We start from the raw sequence: 15,946 nt of genomic DNA on the forward strand, positions 1-15,946 counted from the left end.
ATATATATATATATACCGTATACGCAGTAAATATACATAAATAAAACTGACAATTATAAACAGTTATACAGTATACACAGAAAAAGTTGTAATTGTTTATAAAATAGCCGTAAACAAAAAACAAAAAAAAGCAGGAAAATAATAATTAAATGGAGGAGAATAGGGAGTTCATTAAGGCTGATTAGAGTAAATTAAGGGTTATTAGGGGTTAAACAGAGGAATATTTGTTCATCCCTTTGATCTGCAGATGAAGAAACAGGAATATACAAAAATAAACAATGTTTCTTTTTATTTTAATGTTTCAGGGCTGAGCAATGTTGGTAATAAACATTGCCAGTGATGTGTCGAATACTGTCCCCCGTCGAATAGTGTCTACCCTGTATTGCGCTTGCGCAGTACAGAGGACAAGGAGACGCCGTAAATCTCCAAAGATGAACGGCGCCTGCGCACTGAGTCCAGGATCAAGCCCCACCATCCAGGTGGACATAGAGTTAGAATAAAAAATTGGCATGCGAAGCGAGGCCGAGCCCGAAGCGTGGCGAGCCCGAAGCGTGGCGAGCGGCCCTGTTACTAAGACCCCTTTCACACTGGGGCATTTTTCAGGCGTTTTTCAGGCGCTTGAGCGTTAAAAAAATCGCTTGAAAGAAGCCTCATCTGCAATCCCAATGTGAAAACCCAAGTGCTTTAAGAGCACTTTCACACTGCCAGCGCCCGAAAAACGCTCATAAAGTGCCGCTTAAACTAGCGGCGCTTTACCAGCATTTTTCGAGTGCTAGTGGGGCGCTTTTAACCCCTGCTAGTGGCCAAATAAAGGGTTAAAAGCGCCCACAAAGCGCCCCTGCCAAAAGCGCTTTGCAGGCGCTTTTCAGGCATTTTGCAGGCGTTTCCCATTGATTTCAATGGGAAGGGACGCTTTAGAAGTGGTGTATTCACCGCTCCAAAAGCGCTGCAAAGAAGCTGCTTGCAGGACTTTTTTGGACGCCCTGCCAGCGCAGCGCCTCAGTGTGAAAGCACTCGGGCTTTCACATGGGGATTGCAGTTGCGGCTTCTTTCAGTCGCTTTACAGGAGCTTTTTTTAAGCTAAAGTGCCTGAAAAACTTCCCAGTGTGAAGAGGATCTCAGTGTGAAAGCACTTGGGCTTTCACATTGGGATTTCAGATGAGGCTTCTTTCAAGAGCTTTACAGGCGCTTTTTTTAACACTAAAGTGCCTGAAAAACGCCCCAGTGTGAAAGGGGTCTAAGTGCTACTGTATGTCCACTTGCATGGTGGGGCTTGACCCTGGACTCAGGGCAGTTTTTGGCAGACCCTCGGCTGCTTTTTTTTTTTTTTGACAGCTCCAATTACCAGACTTCTTTAACACTGGGGAGACCCACTAACAGCTCAAAGAGCCGAGCCTGAAAGTATCCGTTTAAGGTATCGGTGCATTTGCACGAATACCAAAACTAGTGTCGGTGCAACCCTAGTTTGCGCAAAGGTTATACAGTCTACAACCTATGGGATATATTTATTGTTTACTTTTTTTTTCCTAGTAATGCCGGCGATCAGCGACTTCTAGCGGGACTGCGTTATTTTGGTGGAAAAAATCGGACACCTAACTGACACTTTTTTTGGGGAGCAGTAAACCCCCTTTCACACAATCAAAATGATCAGTTCTGCCTGTCTATTTTTTCAGGTGGACCAGATTGGGACACCCATTGTCCTCTATGGGGAGGCGAACATGCGTCTGCTGACATCCAGTGTTAATTTTGTTGACTAAAATATTTTAGTCAACTATTTTAGTCAACTAAACCTAAAACAATTCAGATGCCAAAAATACGACTATAACTAAAATGCCTCTTTAGTCAAAAGACTATGACTAAAACTAAATTGAATTTATATAACAATGGTTAAAAATCTGTCAAAAAGTTTCTACTCCTTTTCGGGATGACAAAATTCACACAGCAGAATCAAATCATGTTTGGGGTGCTATTGAAGTATAATGGCACTCAAAGGTGCACAGTGTGTTGTGCTGCGATTGCCACACAATTTGGGATTGTGGACACAAACGCAGCGATTTTGCTGACATCACAAACTGTGAGATGTGAACAGGACCTTAGGCAGGAGTTGGGTGCCTCCAAAGATATGGAGAAAAAAGGAAAAAAAGAGACAGAGGCCACAGTAGAGTTTCATATGGTGTATATAGTTACTATGTTACTACTAAATTTACCTATAAATGTTAGTATCTGTTTATATTCTGTACATTTAGGAAAGAATCCAAGCCTTTTTTAACCACTTGCCGACCAGTACAACTGCGGCAGAATGGCTCAGCTGAGCGAAACTACGTTATGTAATGTTGCTTCGCCCTGTGGCCTCCAGCGGCACATACGCGCCCCCTGCTCGCCCACGGAGCCAATGTTAGTGATCAGTGATCGCAATCACTGCCAGGCTCCTACGATCACTCGGGGCACATGGAGATCCATGATCTGTCTGTGTAAACACACAGTTTCCGGTTCTCTGAGGGGAGAAGTGACAGATCGCCTGTTCATACAGAGTATGAACAGGCGATCTATCGCTTCCCCATACACAGTCCCCTCCCCCCTTCAGTTAGAACACACGCTTGGGAACACAATAACCCCTTGATTGCCCCCTAGTGTTAACCCCTTCCCTGACAGTGACATTTTTACAGTAATTAATGCATTTTTACAGCACCGTCTAGCCCTCATTTGTACTGAGGAGAAGCAACAAAATGTATTTTGGGGTGTAATTCCACATATACCCATGGCATGCCTATCAAATATTAAGAAGAAGAGGGGCAAGAGGGTTATCCGGCATCATCATTGTTTTTACACTCGAACATTAGGCCCATGGAAGCCTGCCTTTTTGCAGAAAAACGTGAGCTTGGCGTGATGGAAGGTGGAGTGGAGGACAATTGTGAGGAGAGAGGAGAAGGAGAAGTAGAAGACAAGGCTGGACGGTGAGAGCCTGGAGTGTGGCTTTGTGTGTTCCGTTGCTCCCACTGGGTTTGGTGATGGCTGCTCATGTGCCTACTTAAGGCGGTCGTCCCTAGGTGAGTGTTGGGCTTACCGCGAATAATGCGTTGACTGCAAAGATTGCAGATGGCAACACTATTGTCAGCATCGGACACGTTAAAAAAAGTCCACACTGTCTTTGTGTGTTCCGTTGCTCCCACTGGGCTCGGTGATGGCTGCTCATGTGCCTTCTTAAGGCGGTCGTCCCTAGGTGAGTGTTGGGCTTACCGCGACTAATGCGTTGACTGCAAAGATTGCAGATGGCAACACTATTGTCAGCGGGGGACACGTTAAAAAAAGTCCACACTGCGGAGCCATGTGCCGGCGTCCTGGGAGCACCAGATGTGACCGTACATGGTCGATGACTCGCTCCTGATACATTAGCAGTCTGCTTTGTCCCTCCTGTGCAATGTAAGTTATTCCTGCTTCTCCTCCCTATCTGCTGGTCCATATCTCCCTCTTAACTCCCCTCCTCTTCCTCTCTTGTGGGCACCCACGTGACATCACTAGACACGTCATCATTGACGTCACCTTCCCCACCGCTATAAGTAGAGATCTCGGAGTAGGCAGCAACACCGGGGACCAACCTCCTCCTTGGGCTGATCTGGGTACTGTCGTCAGACTGCTGAGTGGCGGTTGTTGCTACCTCCTCTTCCTGATCCAATGCCAAGAGTGGCTGCGCATCAGAAATGTCTTGATATGGATCGGAAAATAATTCCTGTGACTCATGCGGAAGGTATGTGGTGGTGGTGGGGGTGGTGTCTTTGGGGGTGCACATAGCAGAGAGTGAAGAAGAGGGTGCAGATCGAGAGGATGAGGAGGGTGCAGAAGAGTAAGGCTGAGTGAGCCACTCAACCGAGTCTGGTGCGTCCTTTAAAGTAATTGAACGCACCTTCTGCAACTTCCCACTTTGGCTCAAGCCTGTTGCTCCTGCCCTACCCCTACCACCCCTGCGGAAGGGCCTGCCTCTTCCTCTGCCTGTCATTTTTTAAATGACCCTGTGACAAAACTCTCAGTCCCTATACTGATAAAGGACTACTGCAGAATAGGGCAGCAGTCAGCAGTAGTGCACCTCAACCCTATATATTGTGGACCTATACCAGTCCTTAAGGAATAGCAGACTGTACCTCACTCAACCCTATGTACTGTAGTACCCTATATCTTACCAGTCCTTATAAGGACCTTTGTGGAACTAGTAGGTTGTGAATGATTAGCAGACTGTACCTCAGTCCCTATACTGATAAAGGACTACTGCAGCAGAAGGGCAGCAGTCAGCAGTAGTGCACCTCAACCCTATATATTGTGGACCTATACCAGTCCTTAAGGAATAGCAGACTGTACCTCACTCAACCCTATGTACTGTAGTACCCTATACCTTACCAGTCCTTATAAGGACCTTTGTGGAACTAGTAGGTTGTGAATGATTAGCAGACTGTACCTCAGTCCCTATACTCATAAAGGACTACTGCAGCAGAAGGGCAGCAGTCAAGTATAATATTCTTTCTATATTTGGAAGAAAGAATATTATACGTGTACAAGCCTATTACCATACCAGTATGGGCGTCCGCAGAACTTTTTCCAAGGGGGGGCATCATTTTAACCACTTGCCGACCGCCTCACGCCGATCTACGTCATCAGAATGGCACGGGCAGGCATAAGCACATATATGTACGTCCTTTGCCTCCCGCGGGTCGGGGGCCCGATCGGGCCCCCGCCCGGTGCCTGCGGCGGTCGGTTTTCGTTCGGGAGCGATCCCGGACGAGGGGACGGCCATTCATTCATGGCCACCCCCTCGCGATCGCTCCCGACGAATGGAAATCCCCGGTGACATCACTTCCTCTCCTGTAATGTAAACACAGGAGAGGAAGTGATGTATTCTCTCCTCCGTGTCGGTATTTTTCGTTCCGACACGGAGGAGAGCGGATCAGTGAGTTGCACCAACACATCCCACACACAGTAGAACATGCCAGGCACACTCACACCCCCCCTTTACCCCCCGATCACCCCCCCAATTACCCCTGCCCCCCAGTCACAGTGACACCAATGTCATTTTTTTTTTTTTTTTTTTTTTTTTTGCATTGGTGTCATTTGTGACTGTAATAACTGTTAGGGCAGTTAGGGTTAGCCCCCTTTAGTTCTAATGTACCCCCCTAACCCCCCCAATAAAGGTTTAACCCCGTGATCACCCCCCGTCGCCAGTGTCACTAAGGCTGGGTTCACATTGCAGCGGTTTATGAGAACGAATGTGATTCGCACCGCACTGCAGTGCAAATCACATCCGATCTCTGTGCGATTCGAGTTCAGCCATTCGCCGCACCCGCCGCACCCGCCACACCCGCCGCACCCGCCGCAAATTCGCACGGGACCCTTTTTTTGGCCCGCAGCAGAATCGGATCGCATGGGTGTTCACACCATGCGATCCGAGTTTGCAGATCGCACTGCGATATGCGAACTGATCTGGGGGTGTCAGTAACATTTCACTGACACTCCCAGCAGTTCGCATAGGGCAGTGTGAACTGCCGCCGGGAGGCATGCGATGCGGGAACCCGCCGCGGATTCGCGGCGTTTCCGCATCGCTCCAGTGTGAACCCAGCCTAATAAGCGATCATTTTTCTGATCGCCGTATTAGTGTCACAGGTGACGCTAGTTAGGCAGGTAGGTATTTAGGTTCGCCGCAGCTTTTTATAGCGCTAGGGACCCCCATATACTACCGCATAAAGCCCCCTGATTGCCCCCTAGTTAACCCTTTCACCAGTGATCACCATATAACTGTTACAGGTGACGCTGGTTGGTTAGTTATTTTTTTATAGTTTCAGGGCACCCGCCATTTATTACCTAATAAAGGTTTAACCCCCTGATCACCCGGCAGGTGTCATTTGTGACTAATAACTGTTAGGGCAGTTAGGGTTAGCCCCCTTTAGTTCTAAGGTACCCCCCTAACCCCCCCAATAAAGGTTTAACCCCGTGATCACCCCCCGTCGCCAGTGTCACTAAGGCTGGGTTCACATTGCAGCGGTTTATGAGAACGGATGTGATTCGCACCGCACTGCAGTGCAAATCACATCCGATCTCTGTGCGATTCGAGTTCAGCTATACAGATAGTATGGCTGAATTCGTGTCGCACCCGCCGCAAACTCGCACGGGACCCTTTTTTTGGTCCGCAGCAGAATCGGATCGCATGGGTGTTCACACCATGCGATCCAAGTTTGCAGATCGCACTGCGATATGCGAACTGATCTGGGGGTGTCATTAACATTTCACTGACACTCCCAGCAGTTCGCATAGGGCAGTGTGAACTGCCGCCGGGAGGCATGCGATGCGGGAACCCGCCGCGCATTCGTGGCGTTCCCGCATCGCTCCAGTGTGAACCCAGCCTAATAAGCGATCGTTTTTCTGATCGCTGTATTAGTGTCACAGGTGACGCTAGTTAGGCAGGTAGGTATTTAGGTTCGCCGCAGCTTTTTATAGCGCCAGGGACCCCCATATACTACCGCATAAAGCCCCCTGATTGCCCCCTAGTTAACCCTTTCACCAGTGATCACCATATAACTGTTACAGGTGACGCTGGTTGGTTAGTTATTTTTTTATAGTTTCAGGGCACCCGCCATTTATTACCTAGTCTCACTAGTGTACCCCTAAATTTAGGGGTGTCTACTTTCTAAAATGGGGTCATTTGGGGGGGGGGGGTTTGTGCCATCTTGGCATTTTATGGCCTTCAAAACTGTAACGCCCTTAGAAAGCCTGAAGGCGGTGCTTGGTTTTTGGGGCCCCGTACGCGGCTAGGCTCCCAAAAAGTCCCACATATGTGGTATCCCCGTACTCAGGAGAAGCAGCAGAATTTATTTTGGGGTGTCATTTCACATATGCCCATGGCATGCGTGAGCAATATATCATTTAGTGACAACTTTGTGAAAAAAAAAAAAAGTTTGTAATTTTCCCGCAACTTGTGGCAAAATATAAAATATTCCATGGACTCAACATGCCTCTCAGCAAATAGCTTGGGGTGTCTACTTTCTAAAATGGGGTCATTTGTGGGGGTTTTGTGCCATCTTGGCATTTTATGGCCTTCAAAACTGTAATAGGTAGTGAGAAGTGAACTCAAAAAATTACGCCCTTAGAAAGCCTGAAGGCGGTGCTTGGTTTTCGGGGCCCCGTACGCGGCTAGGCTCCCAAAAAGTCCCACATATGTGGTATCCCCGTACTCAGGAGAAGCAGCAGAATTTATTTTGGGGTGTCATTTCACATATGCCCATGGCATGCATGAGCAATATATCATTTAGTGACAACTTTGTGAAAAAAAAAAAAAAAAAAGTTTGTAATTTTCCCGCAACTTGTGGCAAAATATAAAATATTCCATGGACTCAACATGCCTCTCAGCAAATAGCTTGGGGTGTCTACTTTCTAAAATGGGGTCATTTGTGGGGGTTTTGTGCCATCTTGGCATTTTATGGCCTTCAAAACTGTAATAGGTAGTGAGGCGTGAAATCAAAAATTGACGCCCTTAGAAAGCCTGAAGGCGGTGCTTGGTTTTCGGGGCCCTGTACGCGGCTAGGCTCCCAAAAAGTCCCACATATGTGGTATCCCCGTACTCAGGAGAAGCAGCAGAATTTATTTTGGGGTGTCATTTCACATACGCCCATAGCATGTGTGAGCAATATATCATTTAGTGACAACTTTGTGTAAAAAAAAAAAAAAAATTTTTTTTTTGTCATTATTCAATCGCTTGAGGCAAAAAAATAAAATATTCAATGGGCTCAACATGCCTCTTATCAATTTCCTTAGGGGGTCTACTTTCCAAAATGGGGTCATTTGGGGGGGTTTTGTACTGCCCTGTCATTTTAGCACCTCAAGAAATGAGATAGGCAGTCGTAAACTAAAAGCTGCGTAAATTCCAGAAAACGTACCTTAGTTTGTAGATGTGACAACTTTTGCGCAAACCAATAAATATACAATTATTGACTTTTTTTTTACCAAAGACATGTGGCTGAATACATTTTGTCCTAAATGTATGACTAAAATTGAGTTTATTGGATTTTTCTAATAACAAAAAGTAGAAAATATCATTTTTTTTCAAAATTTGCGGTCTTTTTACGTTTATATCGCAAAAAATAAAAATCGCAGAGGCAATCAAATACCATCAAAAGAAAGCTCTATTTGTGGGAAGAAAAGGACGCAAATTTTGTTTGGGTACAACATTGCATGACCGCGCAATTACCAGTTAAAGCAGCGCAGTGCCAAAGTGTAAAAAGACCTCTGGTCATTTACCAGCAAAATGGTCCGGTCTGAAAGTGGTTAAGGCCACTCATGCTCCGCCCCATTTCAACAATCTCATGAAAATCTTTCCACTGGTAATACATATGTGTTATATAACAGATAATTCATCTTCACTTTGTATTGGAAGTTACTCTGTGTTCCATGCCCATATAGCCTAGAGAATGTACATCTTTTTACATTGCAATACATCTGTTGTGGCCATATTTTAATCTCATACTGTCACTGTATAGGCTGTTTTCATCAAGATAAAAATATGGCAACAACAGATGTATTGCAATGTAAAAAGATGTACATTCTCTAGGCTATATTGGCATGGCATGCAGCCAGGGGCGTAACTAGAAATCACAGGGCCCCATAGCAAAATGTTGTATGGGCCCCCCCCCCCCCCACCAAAAAAAATGAACTAATGCCATTAAACAACAGACTACCACACCCATGTGGCACAGTACCCAGGCAACGGCTTATATTAATTTTGAACAACAAAGTATGCAGTATACTCTATGCAGCCCCTGAAGGGAACACATTGCTGACCTCCAGGCCTTTTAACCAATTTCTGTTCTGTTATATAAAATGAAATAGTTCAACTCACCATAATGCAAAATCAGTGGGATCCCTGAGCGTGTCACTTGCCATCATCGCCTGCCACCAGATGCAGATTGTAACTTGTCAAACGTTGCGGAATGTCACCTACCACATGTTGCGGATTGTCACTTGCCAAGTCACCTGCCACACATTATGGATTGTCACTTGCCACGTCCTGGATTGTCACTTGCCACACATTATGGATTGTCACATGCCACGTCCTGGATTGTCACTTGCCACGTCACTTGCCACACATTATGGATTGTAACTTGCCACGTCCTGGATTGTCACTTGCCACACATTAAGGCCTCATGCACACGGACGTTTTTACAGCCACTTTTTTGAGCTTTTTTTGCAGCTTAAAAACGGCTGTCCATGTTAGTCTATGGCTTCATGCCCACCTAGGCGTTTTTGAGCTGCAAATGGCATAGGCATTTTTAAGCTGTAAAAAAAACCCAGGACCAGTGCGTTCCGTGGCGTGGAGCTAGAGCTGTAAAAACGCGAATCGCGGGAAAACGCGCAAAAACGCACATAAACGCGCAACATATTTTCTTTGTTTTCTGAGTGCTATAGCCAAGAGATGTGTTTCTTAAAAAACGCTACTTAACGCTAACGCTAAAAAACGCGCAAAAACGCGCAAAAACGCCAATGCAAAACGCGGTAAAAATCACGTTTTTAACAACAATTTTTCCAGGCATCGGAGCTAGCTTTGCAGCCAGTTTTTTAAAACGTCCGTGTGCATGAGCACTAAGGATTGTCACTTGTCACATCACCTGCTACACATTGCAGATTGTCCACTTGCCACGTCGCCTGCCACCAGATGCAGATTGTCACTTGTCACACGTTGCAGAATGTCACCTGCCACATGTTGCGGATTGTCCACTTGCCAAGTCCCGGATTGTCACTTGCCACATTACCTGCCACACATTACGGATTGTCACTTGCCATGTCCTAGATTGTCACTTGCCACGTCTCGGGTTGTCACTTGCCACGTCACCTGCCACACATTACGGATTGTCACTTGCCACGTCACCTGCCACACATTACGGATTGTCACTTGTCACATCACGGATTTTCACTTGCCACGTCACCTGCCACATGTTACGGATTGTCACTTGCCACATCCAGGTTGTCACTTGCCACGTCACCTGCCACACATTACGGATTGTCACTTGCCACGTCCTAGATTGCCACACATTACAGATTGTCACTTACCACATCCTAGATTGTCACTTGCCACACATTATGGATTGTCACTTGCACGTCCCGGGTTGTCACTTGCCACGTCACCTGCCACACATTACGGATTGTCACGTCACGGATTTTCACTTGCCACGTCACCTGCCACATGTTACAGATTGTCACTTGCCACATCCAGGTTGTCACTTGCCACGTCACCTGCCACACATTACGGATTGTCACTTGCCACGTCCTAGATTGCCACACATTACAGATTGTCACTTACCACATCCTAGATTGTCACTTGCCACACATTATGGATTGTCACTTGCCACGTCACCTGCCACACATTACGGATTGTCACTTGTCACGTCACGGATTTTCACTTGCCACGTCACCTGCCACATGTTACGGATTGTCACTTGCCACATCCAGGTTGTCACTTGCCATGTCACCTGCCACACGTTACGGATTGTCACTTGCCACGTCCCTGGTTGTCACTTGCCACGTTGCCTGCCACACATTATGGATTGTCATTTGCCACGTCATGGATTTTCACTTGCCACGTCACCTGCCACACGTTACAGATTGTCACTTGCCACGTCCTGGGTTGTCACTTGCCACGTCGCCTGCCACACATTATGGATTGTCACTTGCTCTGCCACTTTCCTGCTGTGTCACAGAGTCAGCCAGCAGATTATCAGTCAGGCAGCAGAGAGATAATGTCATCTCTCTGCTTCCTGGCTGCCTGCACAGTGAGGGGGGAACTGCACTGCAGGGATGAGAGGGCGGCGAGAGATGATGTCATCTCTATGCTCCCTCGCCCGTCAGCTCCCTGATTGGCCAGCCCGCTCACGCCCACTCTCTCACCAGCGGACCGGCCACTCTCATCTGCCTCCCACTATCACCTGCGGAGCCCCCCGCGGACCCGCGGACTGCCCGCTCTCACCCGCGGAGCCGCCCGCGGTCCACCCGCGGAGCCGCGGACCACCCGCGGACTACCCGCGGGCCGCCCGCGGACCGCCAGCTCTCACCCGCGGAGCCGCCCGCGGACCACCCGCGGAGCCGCGGACTGCCCGCGGGCCACCCGCGGGCCACCCGCGGAGCGCCCGCTATCTCCCGCGGAGCCATAGCGCCTGTCCTCACCGGGCCCCATTTGACTGCGGGCCCCATAGCGCCCCCATGTGCTGCTATGGCGGTAGTTCCGCCACTGCATGCAGCCATCTGAGTAACCTTGTGGACGCCCATGCTTTCAAAAACCAGCTCTGTAAAAAATTTCATACCAGCCTCACAGCATTATTATACCTGCCCAACAGCATAACGGCATTATTTTCTTGTTCATGAAAGGGAAAACCATACGTTTTAAAGCACATTTGATGAAGAGAGGGATAGATCGATAGATAGATAGATAGATAGATAGATAGATAGATAGATAGATAGATAGATTCAAATTCCAGTTAATAGTGGTAAGTGATCAATCATCAAGGGGGACCCCAGAAACTCAGAACGGGGTGGGGGCACCTTCTGCAGAAAGAATACTCTAAGGTAAGGGGGGTGGATTACTAATATAAGGAGTAAACCCTTTATATCAGTGCACCTTACATTATCGTATTCACTCCCCCCCCCTTACATCAGTGAGCCCCCACCCCCCCGACTGGCCTGGCGGTGCTTTCACTGACCTCCTCTCAGGTGCACTGTGCAGGGCTCAGTCAGTCGGCTCCAGCTTGGTGGCTCTGGTTTTATCCTATAGTCTCCAAGCCTGACTTCTCCCATGACCCCCATCCCAGTGGCGCTCCCACTCTTGACTCCTCTCCAGACTCCCTCAGAGACTGCAGACATGCCACAGGAGATGGTCAGAGACTGCAGACTTGATGCAAGAGCTCAATGCAGCCTCAACAGTGCCCACCAAATGCAGCCTCAACAGAGCCCACCAAATGCAGCCTCAACAGAGCCCACCAAATGCAGCCTCACTGTGCCCACCAAATGCAGCCTCACTGTGCCCACCAAATGCAGCCTCACTGTGCCCAACAAATGCAGCCTCACTGTTCCCAACAAATGCAGCCTCACTGTGTCCATCAAATGCAGCTTTACTGTGCCGTGAATGCAGTCTCACTGTGCCCACAATTGCAGCCCCTCCTGTGCCCCATGTCCCAGTCTGCAGTCCCTGTCTGTGGGACGGTGTGTTGTTGATGCTTGGTACGGTACCTTGCATGCCAGCAGGATATCCATGACGGCCAGCAGCAGGCAGGGTCTGTTCTCGTTTTGGATGGGGACTGTGCTCCTTCCAGAGGATCTGCTTGCTGTGAGATGGAGTGGTCCCTGGCCACCTGCACCTTCAGCCGTCCTCATTTTCCGGCCCCAGTCAGCCTGCCCTCTGGTCCTGGGGAAGTGGAGAGCACTGGGTGGGAGTTGGAGAGAAGGGGGAGCAAAGTGCACTGGCGTGGTTGGAGAACACATGGGTGGGGGCAAAGAGCGAGGGGGAGTGGAGAGCACTGGGGGGGCCAATAAGAACAGGGGTAGAGAGCACGGTCGGCTGAGAGCACTGGGGGGGCTAAGAGTGTGGGGTGGTGAAGAGTACTGGGGGGGCAGAAAAACAGGGGTGGAGAGCACGGGGGCTGGAGAGTACTAGGGGGAGTACAAAGAGCAGGGGGAGTGGAGAGCAATGGGGGGAGCTTGAGAGCACCAGTGGGGGCCAGAAAGAACAGGGGTGGAAAGCACGGGGGACTGGAGAGCACTATGGGGGGTGGAGAGCACATGGGTGGGGGCAAAATACAGGGGGAGTGGAGAGTACAGGGGTGGGGAGTGGAGAGTGCTGGAGGGGAGCCAAAAAGAACAGGGGTGGAGAGCACGGAGGGTAGAGAGCACTGAGGGGGCTGGAGAGCACCAGGGGGGCAGAAAGAGCAGGGGTGGGGAGAATGGGGGGCTGGAGAGCACTAGGGTGCGGGCTTGAGAGTGATGGGGAGAGCTGAAGAGCACTTGGGGGGAGAAAGAACAGGGGGGAGAGCACTGGGGGGGAGCACTGGGGGGAGAGCACTGGGGGGAGAGCACTGGGGGGAGAGCACTGGGGGAGGGGGAAAGAACAGGGGGAGAGCACGGGGGAGAAAGAACAGGGGGGGAGAGCACTGGGGGGAGTAGAGGGCATTGGGGGGGGGGGAACAGGGGGAGAGCACTGGGGGGGGAGAGCACTGGAGGGAGTGGAGAGCAGTGGGGGAAATAACAGGAGGAAGAGCACTGTGGGGAGAACAGGGGGGAGAGCACTGGGGAGGAGAACGGGGGGAGAGGACTGGGGGGAGTGGAGAGCACTGGGGAGAACAGGGGGAAAGAGCACTGGGGGGGGCGGGGGGTAGAGCACTGGGGGGGACGGGGGAGAGCACTGGGGGGGACGGGGGAGAGCACTGGGGTGGTGGCTAGAGAAGTATGGGGAGAGCTGGAGAGCAGGGGGGCAGGAAGAACAGGGGAGGAGAAAACTGTGGGGGGGCAAAAGTGTGGTGGAGGAGAGCACGGGGGGGCAAGGGGGAGAGCACTGGGGGGAGTGGAGAGCACTGGGGGGGGAGTGGAGAGCAGGGGGGAGAGCACTAGGGGGAGTGGAGAGCACTGGGGGGTGAACGGGGGAGCTGAGGGCACTGGGATGGTGGCTAGGGAAGGATGGGGAGAGCTGGAGAGCAGGGGGGCAGCAAGAACAGGGGAGGAGAGAACTGTGGGGGGGGGGGGGGCAGGAGAGTGTGGTGGTGGAGGAGAGCACTGGGTGGGTAGGAGAGTGTGGTGGTGGAGGAGAGCACGGGGGGGGGCAGGAGAGTGTGGTGGTGGAGGAGAGCATTGGGGGGCAGGAGAGTGTGGTGGTGGAGGAGAGCACTGTGGGGGCAGGAGAGTGTGGTGGTGGAGGAGAGCACGGGGGGCAGGATAGTGTAGTTGTGGAGGAGAGCACTGGGGGGGGGGCGGAGAGTGTGGTGGTGGAGGAGAGCACTGGGGGGCAGGAGAGTGTGGTGGTGGAGGAGAGCATGGGGGGGCAAGGAGAGTGTGGTGGTGGAGGATAGCACTGGGGGGGGGGGCAGGAGAGTGTGGTGGTGGAGGATAGCACTGGGGGGGGGGCAGGAGAGTGTGGTGGTGGAGGAGAGCACTAGGGGGGCAGGAGAGTGTTGTGGTGGAGGAGAGCACTGGGAGGGGGCAGGAGAGTGTGGTGGTGGAGGATAGCACTGGGGGGGGGGGCAGGAGAGTTGGAGAGCTGGAGAGCAGGGGGGATGCAAGAACAGGGGAGGAGAAAACTGTGGGGGGGGCAAAAGTGTGGTGGAGGAGAGCACGGGGGGCAAGGGGGAGAGCACTGGGGGGAGTGGAGAGCACTGGGGGGGAGTGGAGAGCAGAGGGGAGAGCACTGGGGGAGTGGAGAGCACTGGGGGGTGAATGGGAGGAGCTGAGGGCACTGGGATGGTGACTAGAGAAGGATGGGGATAGCTGGAGAGCAGGGGGGGCAGCAAGAACAGGGGAGGAGAGAACTGTGGGGGGGGGGGGGGGCAGGAGAGTGTGGTGGTGGAGGAGAGCACTGGGTGGGTAGGAGAGTGTGGTGGTGGAGGAGAGCACGGGGGGGGGGGGGGGCAGGAGAGTGTGGTGGTGGAGGAGAGCACTGGGGGGGGGGCAGGAGAGTGTGGTGGTGGAGGAGAGCACGGGGGGCAGGATAGTGTAGTTGTGGAGGAGAGCACTGGGGGGGGGGGGCAGAGAGTGTGGTGGTGGAGGAGAGCACTGGGGGGCAGGAGAGTGTGGTGGTGGAGGAGAGCATGGGGGGGCAAGGAGAGTGTGGTGGTGGAGGATAGCACTGGGGGGGGCAGGAGAGTGTGGTGGTGGAGGAGAGCACTGGGGGGGGCAGGAGAGTGTGGTGGTGGAGGAGAGCACTGGGAGGGGGCAGGAGAGTGTGGTGGTGGAGGAGAGCACTGGGGGGGGGCAGGAGAGTTGGAGAGCTGGAGAGCAGGGGGGATGCAAGAACAGGGGAGGAGAAAACTGTGGGGGGGGCAAAAGTGTGGTGGAGGAGAGCACGGGGGGCAAGGGGGAGAGCACTGGGGGGAGTGGAGAGCACTGGGGGGGAGTGGAGAGCAGGGGGGAGAGCACTGGGGGAGTGGAGAGCACTGGGGGGTGAATGGGGGGAGCTGAGGGCACTGGGATGGTGGCTAGAGAAGGATGGGGAGAGCTGGAGAGCAGGGGGGGCAGCAAGAACAGGGGAGGAGAGAACTGTGGGGGGGGGCAGGAGAGTGTGGTGGTGGAGGAGAGCACTGGGTGGGTAGGAGAGTGTGGTGGTGGAGGAGAGCACGGGGGGGGGGGGGCAGGAGAGTGTGGTGGTGGAGGAGAGCACTGGGGGGGCAGGAGAGTGTGGTGGTGGAGGAGAGCACTGGGGGGGCAGGAGAGTGTGGTGGTGGAAGAGAGCACGGGGGGCAGGATAGTGTGGTGGTGGAGGAGAGCGATGGGGGCGGAGAGTGTGGTGGTGGAGGAGAGCACTGGGGGCAGGAGAGTGTGGTGGTGGAGGAGAGCATGGGGGGGCAAGGAGAGTGTGGTGGTGGAGGATAGCACTGGGGGGGGGGGGGCAGGAGAGTGTGGTGGTGGAGGAGAGCACTAGGGGGTGAACGGGGGGAGCTGAGGGCACTGGGATGGTGGCTAGAGAAGGATGGGGAGAGCTGGAGAGCAGGGGGGGCAGCAAGAACAGGGGAGGAGAGAACTGTGGGGGGGGGGGCAGGAGAGTGTGGTGGTGGAGGAGAGCACTGGGTGGGTAGGAGAGTGTGGTGGTGGAGGAGAGCACGGGGGGGGGGGGCAGGAGAGTGTGGTGGTGGAGGAGAGCACTGGGGGGGCAGGAGAGTGTGGTGGTGAAGGAGAGCTCTGGGGGGGCAGGAGAGTGTGGTGGTGGAGGAGAGCACTGGGGGGG

The sequence above is a fragment of the Lithobates pipiens genome, unplaced genomic scaffold (genome assembly GCF_037356315.1).
Source record: "Lithobates pipiens isolate NorthernLeopardFrog02 unplaced genomic scaffold, aLitPip1_a1.2 Scaffold_25, whole genome shotgun sequence".
NCBI classification, from domain to species: domain Eukaryota; kingdom Metazoa; phylum Chordata; class Amphibia; order Anura; family Ranidae; genus Lithobates; species Lithobates pipiens.